Below are 10,211 nucleotides of genomic sequence, written 5' to 3' on the forward strand. Positions count from 1 at the left end.
AGCCCAATCCAGGTGACTTTGGCTTAGGTCAGGCTGCTGGGGCTGTCCCTTGGTGTCCTCATGCTGCACTGCCAGCTATGAGAACTCCCTCATAACAACCAGGAGGTGATGAGAAATTAATTAAATCACACAAAATGGAGGGAAATTAGAAGGGATTAAATACATTTGAGTCTGGGGACCCTGCTGGCACTGCTGGTGCTGGGCCACCAGATAGCAGCACCTGCCCACAGAATCCCTTTTTTTTTTGGGACGTCACTTTTTTGGGTCCCTTTTTATGGTTGCTCCTCTGGGTATGAATTCTATCACCCCAAAATATTTATGGTGTTGAATATGACCCAGAGCAGCACCTCCCGTTAACAGTGTGCCAGGCTCTTTTTGCCTTGAGGGCCACGAAATGGAAATGGGGTTTGGGAAGTGGTGGTTTAGGGGATTTAGTGGGTGAAGGGAGATCCTGGGGGCTGCCAGAGCTCTGGTTCACACCCACAGCTGCTGGGGCTCGGGGGTTCGGAGGGTAAATCCTACAAGCACAGCACAGGCTGAGGGTCTGGGACCCAGAGGGGACAGCAGGAGCTGCTGCAGGGCCCTGCAGCCACAGCAGCACCTGAACCAGGGCAGCAGGTGAACAAACGAGTAAAAATGATATCAAATTGATGGGGTTTTTGCATTGATCACAATAAGGAAACCCCAAAAAAAGGAAACCTAAAAATAAAATAAAACCCTCCAGGAAAGGTGAGAGCTGGGTGTAAGGAAAGGCACAGTCTGAGACTGTGGTTGGAAATTTCCATTTTAGGAGGGATTTAAAGCCAAAATGAGGCTGCGGCAGGAGTGCAGCAGCCCCTGCTGAGCCTCGCTTCCCTGTCCCTGTTTCTCCATGCCCTGGTTGACTCGGGGCGGTTTTGTTCAGCTGAAATCCATGCACAGGTGCCCGGGACAAGCCAGGACTGGTGGCTTTGAGCCAAGGCAGCAGTGAACCAGGGCTTTCCCTGCCAGCCAGGGCTGGCCAGAGCCCGGAGTGCCTCCGGTGGGGTTGGGATCTCAGGGATGGCACAGGATGAGCCACAGCAGAAAACAACTGAAATACAGCATTTTCCTGGACACATCCACGTGTTTCATGCACTTTTGGGGATTTTCAGCATTTAAAAGCAGCAACAGGGCACATAATCCTGGCACCTGGGGGCAAGGCGTGGGTTTATTCCTAGTCCTGGTACCAGGGGGCAAGGCGTGGGTTTATTTCTAATCCTGGTACCAGGGGGCAAGGCGTGGGTTTATTTCTAATCCTGGTACCAGGGGGCAAGGCGTGGGTTTATTTCTAATCCTGGTACCTAACAAGGTGTGGGTTTATTCCAAGTCCTGGTACCAGGGGGCAAGGCATGGGTTTATTCCTAGTTCTGGTACCTAACAAATTGTGGGTTTATTCCTAATCCTGTACCTAACAAGGCATGGGTTTATACATAGTCCTGTACCTAACAAAGTATGGGGTTTATTCCTAATCCTGTACCTAAAGTGTGGGTTTATTCCTAATCCTGTACCTAACAAATTGTAGGTTTATTCCTAATCCTGTACCTAAAGTGTGGGTTTATTCCTAGTCCTGGTACCTGACAAGGTGTGGGTTTATTTCAAATACTGGTACCTAACAAGGCGTGGGTTTATTCCTAATCCTGTACCTAACAAGATGTGGGTTTATACCTTGTCCTGTACCTAACAAGGTGTGGGTTTATACCTTGTCCTGTACCTAACAAGGTGTGGGTTTATTCCTAATCCTGTACCTAACAAGGTGTGGGTTTATACCTTGTCCTGTACCTAACAAGGCGTGGGTTTATTCCTAATCCTGTACCTAACAAGGCGTGGGTTTATTCCTAATCCTGTACCTAACAAGGTGTGGGTTTATTCCTAGTCCTGTACCTAACAAGGCGTGGGTTTATTCCTAGTCCTGTACCTAACAAGGCGTGGGTTTATTCCTAGTCCTGTACCTAACAAGGTGTGGGTTTATTCCTTGTCCTGTACCTAACAAGGTGTGGGTTTATTCCTAGTCCTGGTACCTAACAAGGCGTGGGTTTATTCCTAATCCTGTACCTAACAAGGTGTGGGTTTATTCCTAGTCCTGTACCTAACAAGGTATGGGTTTATACCTTGTCCTGTACCTAACAAGGCATGGGTTTATTCCTAATCCTGTACCTAACAAGGCGTGGGTTTATTCCTATTCCTGTACCTAACAAGGCATGGGTTTATTCCTAATCCTGTACCTAACAAGGTGTGGGTTTATTCCTATTCCTGTACCTAACAAGGCGTGGGTTTATTCCTAGTCCTGGTACCTAACAAGGTGTGGATTTATTCCTAATCCTGTACCTAACAAGGCGTGGGTTTATACCTTGTCCTGTACCTAACAAGGCATGGGTTTATTCCTAATCCTGTACCTAACAAGGCGTGGGTTTATTCCTAATCCTGTACCTAACAAGGCGTGGGTTTATTCCTAGTCCTGGTACCTAACAAGGTGTTGAGTTATTCCTAATCCTGTACCTAACAAGGCGTGGGTTTATTCCTAATCCTGTACCTAACAAGGCGTGGGTTTATTCCCAGTCCTGGTACCTAACAAGGCGTGGGTTTATTCCTAATCCTGGTACCTAACAAGGTGTGGGTTTATACCTTGTCCTGTACCTAACAAGGCGTGGGTTTATTCCTAATCCTGTACCTAACAAGGTGTGGGTTTATTCCCCCCTCTTTACCCAGCACCCACAGGCACTCAGCTCCCTCCTCCTCCTCCCTGCTCTTCTTCCACTCTCCCTCATCACCACCACCATCCCTTCCCTGCTGATTTCCACCAATGCCTACCTCTCTTCCCGGGAATGATTTCCCACCGGGCAGCAGGACTTATTTCACTCATCAAATCTCCCTGCAATCTTTCCACATGAAATATTTAGCCCGGCCCCAGCAAAGCACACCGAGTGTTAACGTGTCACAAGCTGCCTGCAGACAGCATTAGGCTGTAATTTGAAAGTGAGTGAAGTGATAATGCCACGCTCCCTGCTTTTGTGAGCCTGCATTAATGCAGCTCTGCCAGCACCAGGCATCGACTCCCACTAATAGTGTGAGGGAGGGTGGCAAAATTGGGGCTGATGCAGGAAATAAAGGGTATTGACCAGCCCACTGCAGTGCCACAGCGGCCTTTAATCTATTACTGCCCTTGATGGGGGTGTTTTAATGCAACTTCAGTGTCAATCACATTTCCAGTCCCCACTCTGCCTGCTGGGAGGGCGGCAGGACTCGGGTCAGGCTGTTGCTCAGAGCTCATAGGTATTGATCGTGGCCAGGCTCAGGGCTCTGGGTTATAATTATTTCATTAAACCATTTAATGCTTATCAAATATGAACCCCTCTCCTGTTCCATTTAGGAATTGTTGCAATTGTTAATCCATGTCAAGCTTGTTTTGCTGAAATTGGCTGATGCTCCCAAGTGCTCGCTGTGCATCGATCCCAGGAGAGCCCCTCTCCCGTGGCACGGGGATTTGGGGTTGTACCCCAGTGATCCTACGTTAAAGATCATCCCAAACAAGAGCAGGACACCCTGGACCCATCTCAGAGCTGGTTTTGCCCTGGGGGGGTCACAGCGGGGGAGATGCTCGGGCTCTTTCCTTACACCAGAACCTGGAGGATCGGATTGGAGCTGAGCCAGGGCAGGGTCAGGCTGGATTTTAGGGAAAGGTTCTTCCCCCAGAGGGTGCTGGGCACTGCCCAGGGGATGGGCACAGCCCCGAGGCTGCCAGAGCTGCAGGGATGTCTGGATTTTGTGGGATTTTTTGGGTGTCTGTGCATGGCCAGGGGTTGGACTCGATCCTTGTGGGTCCCTCCCAGTTTAGGATATTCCATGACTCTTTTGGAACGCATTCCGTGCCTCAGTTTCCCATGTGACCCATGGAATTAGGGTTTTTAACTCTTTTGGGGTTTAGGGATGAAAAGGGCAAATTATGACCAAAATCCTCCTCTTTTTCAGACAGGCTGTTCATGCCTGTACAGGAGGGAGAAAATTCCCCTTCCAAAGTGTTCTTGAATCCTTCATGAGAATGAAACAATTCTGTTGTTTTTCCCTTAGAACCGGACCATGGCTGCATCCCAGCTGGTCCCAAGTGTTTGAGGCAGCTTTTAGAGCATAGTCTGATGCTGCAGGAGCTTTTCCCTCTTCCCAAGGTGTGTTATTCTCCACCTGAGCACCTTGAACTGGCACAGCCCAGGGGAGTTTGGGGGCTCCTCTTGGTTCCTCACCCTCCAGAAGTGCAAGAGTTTCTCCTGGCACAATCTTTGTGGGATTTGGGCTTGTTTTTTCCTGTTAAAGTGAACTGTGAGTTCCTCTTCATCTCACTTTTCCTCCTCATGAATAGCACATTAAGTCAGGGTTTAATTCCTGGAACTGGAAAATCCCAGAGGAGCTGTGGGAATGCCAGGGACTCTCATCAGCTGCCCCAGGGCACCCTCCTGCCCTCTCTCCCAGCCCAAATCACACAGATGGATAAGAACTGGATGAGCCCAGGTGTGGGGAGCCTTTGGAATGCATTTGTATTCCAGATCCATTGGAGCCTGTATTCGTTGGCACCTTTCCATGAAAGCCCTGGATGCTCTGGAAGAAGCTATATCTTAATTTGAACAAAGTGATTCCAGTTTCTGTGGGCAGGCAGTGCAGTTCCTGCAGAGTCCTTTATCAGTATTCTGTGCTGCCTCCTGGCAGCTGCTCATTTGCTGTTGCCTCAACCTGTGCTGACCTCATTTTCTCTCACAGAGCAGTGAAGGATTTGGTAAAAATTAGTTATATTAGTGGCTCCCGATCCAGCCAGTTTATTTGTGATATGACAAATATTTCAGCCATTAGGATCTTTCCATCTCTTAGCAGCTTAAATGCACTCACTTATATTCCAAATCACTGCTTAATTTAAAAGCCTATTTGTGCAGATTGTCGCAGGCAGGGAAAAAACCTGCGGAACACTCACCCCTCCAAACAGGGCTGTGGGATTGGATCCCCCACTCCATAACTTCACACTGCCTCTAATCACTCTGAGCACGCCAGGAGCACAGCAATTCCACGGAGGAAGGGTGGCAGGAGCTGGGGATGCAGGGCACGGATGGATGCTGCTGCCTCCCCTGCTGGCTGTGCCTCAGTTTCCCCTCCTGATGCCCAGTGCAGGCTGGCCTAGAAGAGAGCTGGGCAGAGCTAAAGAATAAAGCAGGGATTTATTCAAAGGATGTCCTCCATGGATCCACCTTGGGCAGCACCAGAGCCCAGCCAGGGCTGCACCCAAGATGAACCCAAATGGTCCCAAAATGCACGAGCGCTCCCGGGGGCTCTCACTGTGATCAGCTCTGCTCCATTGGCACATTGCAGTTCATTGTCCCATTCCAGCTTTAGCCCGTGCAGTCCCATCCTGCTCGTTTTCCTCTCTCCAGCCCACGTTGTTTGTGCTCCTGGGCTGAGATTTGGATCATTTGTCCTTGGTGCCCAGCTGGAGCAGGAATTGTTTTGTCTCCCCGCTCTGTGCAGAGAGCTCAGCATCCCCTCATGTGAACCCCAGACCCACACACTGAAGCAGAATCTGAGAAATAGAAAAGCTAAACCTGAGGCATCACTCTCTCCCTGCCAGGGTTTTGGGAGCCAGGTGGGTTTGGGAATGAGGACAGAGGTCACTGCAGGGTTAGGGAAGGGCAGGAGGGATTCAAAGCAAGCCTGGCAGCAGACAGGAGATCATGGGATGGTTTGGAAAGGACCTGAAAGCTCATCCTGTTCACCCCCTGCCCTGGCTCCCGCTATCCCAGGCTGCTCCCACCCTGGCCTTGCACAGTTCCAGGGAAGCGTGCTGGTTCTTGGGGGGATGTTTTCATGTTTCCCGTGTCCCAAACACTGCCATGAAATAAATAACCTCGCTGTCTTCCCATGCCCCGCTCAAGGAGGGAGGGAAGGGCTGGGAGCACAGGGAAGATGTCGGGATCACCCCTTGCTGCTGCCCCTCCCTGAACTCCTAAAATCCAGCCAGCCCATTCCTCCAGGCTTTCCTTGCACCTCCAGGAGGCTTCAGCTCGTCCTTTAGAGGCTCGAAGGTTTGTATTTGCTGGAGACAACATCAGGATGTGACTCTAGGGTCGCTTGAAGGGGTGGGCACAGGTCCCAGTGAAATCCCAGGAGCTGCTGATCCCTGGTCCACCGGGCTGTCCCTGTTCTCTCCCTCTGGATCTCCCTGGGGAACTTCTCTCTGCTCCTTTGGGGTTTTATTTTTTTTCCCCTGGGGAATTTCTCAGTGCTCCTTGTAGGTTTTTTTCGTTTCCCCCTGGGGAACATCTCAGTGCTCCTTTGGGGTTTGTTTTCTTCCCCCCACCAGGGAATTTCTCAGTGCTCCTCTGGGGTTTTGGGTTTTTATTTTATTTTTTCTTTATCCCTGGGGAACATCTCAGTGCTCCTTTGGGGTTTTGGGTTTTTATTTTATTTTTTATTAATCCCTGGGGAACATCTCAGTGCTCCTTTGGGGTTTTGGGTTTTTATTTTATTTTTTGTTTATCCCTGGGGAACATCTCAATGCTCCTTTGGGGTTTGTTTTCTTCCCCCCACCAGGGAATTTCTCAATGCTCCTTTGGGGTTTTGAGTTTTTATTTTATTTTTTCTTTATCCCTGGGGAACATCTCAGTGCTCCTTTGGGGTTTTGGGTTTTTATTTTATTTTTTATTAATCCCTGGGGAACATCTCAGTGCTCCTTTGGGGTTTGTTTTCTTCCCCCTTCTCCAGGGAATTTCTCAATGCTCCTTTGGGGTTTTGGGTTTTTATTTTATTTTTTCTTTATCCCTGGGGAACATCTCAGTGCTCCTTTGGAGTTTTTTCTTTCCTCCCCGCCAAGGGAATTTCTCAGTGTTCCTTCGAGTGTTTTTGCCCACCCAAAGCTGGGAAACAAATGCAGGTTGTGTGATTTATTTTTGCCTCTTCTTCCCCCTGGAGCTGAGCTCTTGGGATGAGACACAGCAGACATTTCCCTTGGACTTCCAGGAGCTGAAGTTGATTTTTGAGGAATAAAGGACTCACAGCTTAACCCAGTAAATCTCTGCCTCTGGATTATCTGGAGCAGGCAATGAGGGACAAATTCCACAAGCACAAAAAGGAAATGATATTTTGGCCATTGTCTCTTCGAGCTGGTGAATTCCTTCCCTTCCCAACTCTCTGCAATCCATCAAATCCAGCTCTCCCTGCCTGCTCCAGAGAATCCTGCAGAGCATCTTCAGGGTGGTCAAAAAGTAAGGAAAGGCACTGATAAGTAAAATTCTTGGAATTTTACTCACATGGAATTCCTGCTTGTGTCAGCTGGGATGTTTGAACTCAAACTGAAACACAAAATAGCTCTAAAGTTTTACACTAGGTTATGGCAGAGGATTCTGACTGAAAATCATTATCCTTGGTAAATTTTCCTGTGCAACAATGATGAATTTTCCTTTCACAATTAGGGAGTGATGGAGACACATTTAGTGGCAAGGAAAAGCTTCACAAACCAGAGCAAACTGTAATTCTTGCTCAGCCTCACTCCTCAACTTGCAAGGCTCTGGGAGTTCAGATGCTGATGGAAGTGCATCGATTTTCCCTTATATTGAAAGCTTCCAAAAAAAAAAAAAAAAACAACCCTCCTCAACAAAAAAAAAAACCCCAACCCACCTCCCGGGCTGCAAGTCCCATGGTTCCAATTAAAATCACCTGTTAACTTCAAAAGGTCTCTTTTTAAAAAGGGTTTAAAAGATTTTCATTTAATTGATTCAATGTAAAATGCCCTTTACAATTACCACTATAAACTACTTGTTTCCCACTGAGTAAGACCCAATTTGAGATGTTTATCAAGACTTTGCACTCTTTCCACTCTCCATACTGAGTTCTTAAATTCTTTATTGACAGCTTGCATCTGTCAGCGAGGGATATTTTTAGTTTGTGGCAAGAAAGCTTTTAAAAGGTTGTAATGGCTTGATTTTGTAGTCTCTGTAGCCTCAAGAAAGAAATCAGCTCTAAATGGCCTCGTTCGTGGGGGCAGTGCTGGGTGCCCCTCATTTCAGAGCAGGAAAATGCCAGGATTTCACAAATTTCTCAGTGTTTCCGTGAAGGTTTAGTGCAAAAATCATCCTCCCCCTCGGATTTCTGGAATTTTTGTTTCCTACCATGAACTTCTTCACAATTAATAAACTTTGTGGCACTGACTGGGTCCTCCTCAATCTCTGACTTTGACCGTGGGGTTCGTTTAGAACTTTGGGGCTGATCCCTGTGGGTGCTTTCCAACCCAGAACATTCCACAATTTGTCCTCAAAAAACTCCTAAAGCCCCTCCTAAATTCCACAATTTGTCCTCAAAAGACTGATGAGCCCCACAGTTCCACTGAGGAGAGTTTGCTGTATAAAACCCATTTATTTGACCCCATTTGCTGTCTCATTGTGGAGATTTAATTTCATTTTTTTTTTCAGCAAGAAAAGGCTCCAGAAATCAAAGTCCAACTTGTTGGGTGTTTGGTGGATTTTAGTCTGGGGAGTATCCTTTGGGGAAAAGCAGCTCCCTTCTCCTTTCTCTTCTCTGGGGAAAGAAGAATTCTCCAGCTTTTCATCCCAGGAGCGTTGAATCTTGCAGTGCTTCAAGAAATCAAACAATTCCTGTAACCCCCAACTCTCAGAAATTGTGGAACACGAATATTTTACCAGCAAAAATCCCTTTTCCTGCAGTTTTACACCTTTGACTGAGGAAATAAATTCTTCAAATCTTCAAATCAAGGAGAGCTGAAATCTTGCAGTGCTTTGAGGAGTCAAACAATTCCTGTACCCCCAACTCTCAGAGCTTGTGAAATACGAATATTTTGCCAGCAAAAATCCCTTTTCCTGCAGTTTTACACCTTTGGCCTGGGGAAAAAAGAATTCTCCAAGTCTTCAACCCAAGGAGGGCTGAAATCTTGCAGCGCTTTGAAGAATCAAACAATTCCTGTACCCCCAACTCTCAGAAATTGTGAAATATGAATGTTTTAGCAGCAAAAATCCCTTTTCCTGCAGTTTCACACCTCTGACCCCTCAGGCTGCAGGAGCCAAGGAGGGAAGGGTCTCTCTGCAGAGGATCTCCACCTGCTGCCTCCAGGGAGCTGCTGGGAACTGGCTTTTCCCAGGAAAAACGGGAAAAACTGGGACAAACTGGGGAAAAAGTGGGGAAAAAACTGGGGTTTGTGAGTCCTTCAGGCAGCAGAAGGAAAGAGATTTTTCTCCCTGGCAGTCAGCATGGATAGAATTGAGCAAATGTCAGCCCAAGAGAGTTTTTTTTTCCCTTGTAAACCCATTTGTGTCTCCATTAAGGGAGAAGGAAAGTGCTTCCCTTCAGCCCCTACACCTTGAGCATCCTCCCCAGCACATAAGAACAAAGCACAACCCTCCTAGAACAGGGGCTGGCATCTCCTGCTCTTTGCTCTGCCTGCATTTCAGCCTTTCTCCAAGATATTTTTTTGGGGAAAAAGCCATTTTTGTGCTGCTCAGCAGCGTTGCCACGACTCCTCATTAATAAAACACATTTTAAGCGTGCTTAAACCCAGCCCAGCTCTCTGACCTGGGCTTGCTGCTGATTAAAGCCCCTCCTAAATTCCCCAAACCCCTCCTAAATTACCCCAATTACACTTTGATAAGCTCAGAGTTTGTTTCCACACTTTAAATTCAAATTCTACCCAGACCAAGAGAGAGAACCTTACAGCCCCTGGCTAATTACAAACACAACAGGTTAAAGTGTCCAGCACCAAGGTGATAAATATGGGCATAATTATGGGGTTATTGTAGGAGCTTAATTAGGAGAGCTGTAATTAGCTGCTTCTTCCCAATTTTCATTGAGCAGCTAACAAAAATCAAACTGAGAATATTTTCATTTAAAAGGCATTCTCGACAAAAATCAAATGGAGAATATTTTCATTTAAAAGGCATTCATAGAAGAGATTTAATTATTCATTGGTGACTACGGGGCGGAGAAATCGCCTCTTTTGTGCCAGGAGTGGGGAGAAATGAGGCTGCCAGCCAAAAAATAAACCCCCAGCAGCTTTAACCTGGAATTTTGGTGCCAGTCCCTGAAGAATTCTGGGAGTCCTCGCCTTCGCTTCGGTGAGGTTTCATTTGCAAACTTCAGTTTGCAAAATTTCCTTCCCTTTTTTTGGGGGGGGGATGAGGGGCTGCTGGGCGCTGCCAAGGAGAGCCTGGCTC

Source organism: Anomalospiza imberbis, chromosome 24, assembly GCF_031753505.1.
Source record: "Anomalospiza imberbis isolate Cuckoo-Finch-1a 21T00152 chromosome 24, ASM3175350v1, whole genome shotgun sequence".
In the NCBI taxonomy this organism is placed as follows: Eukaryota; Metazoa; Chordata; class Aves; order Passeriformes; family Viduidae; genus Anomalospiza; species Anomalospiza imberbis.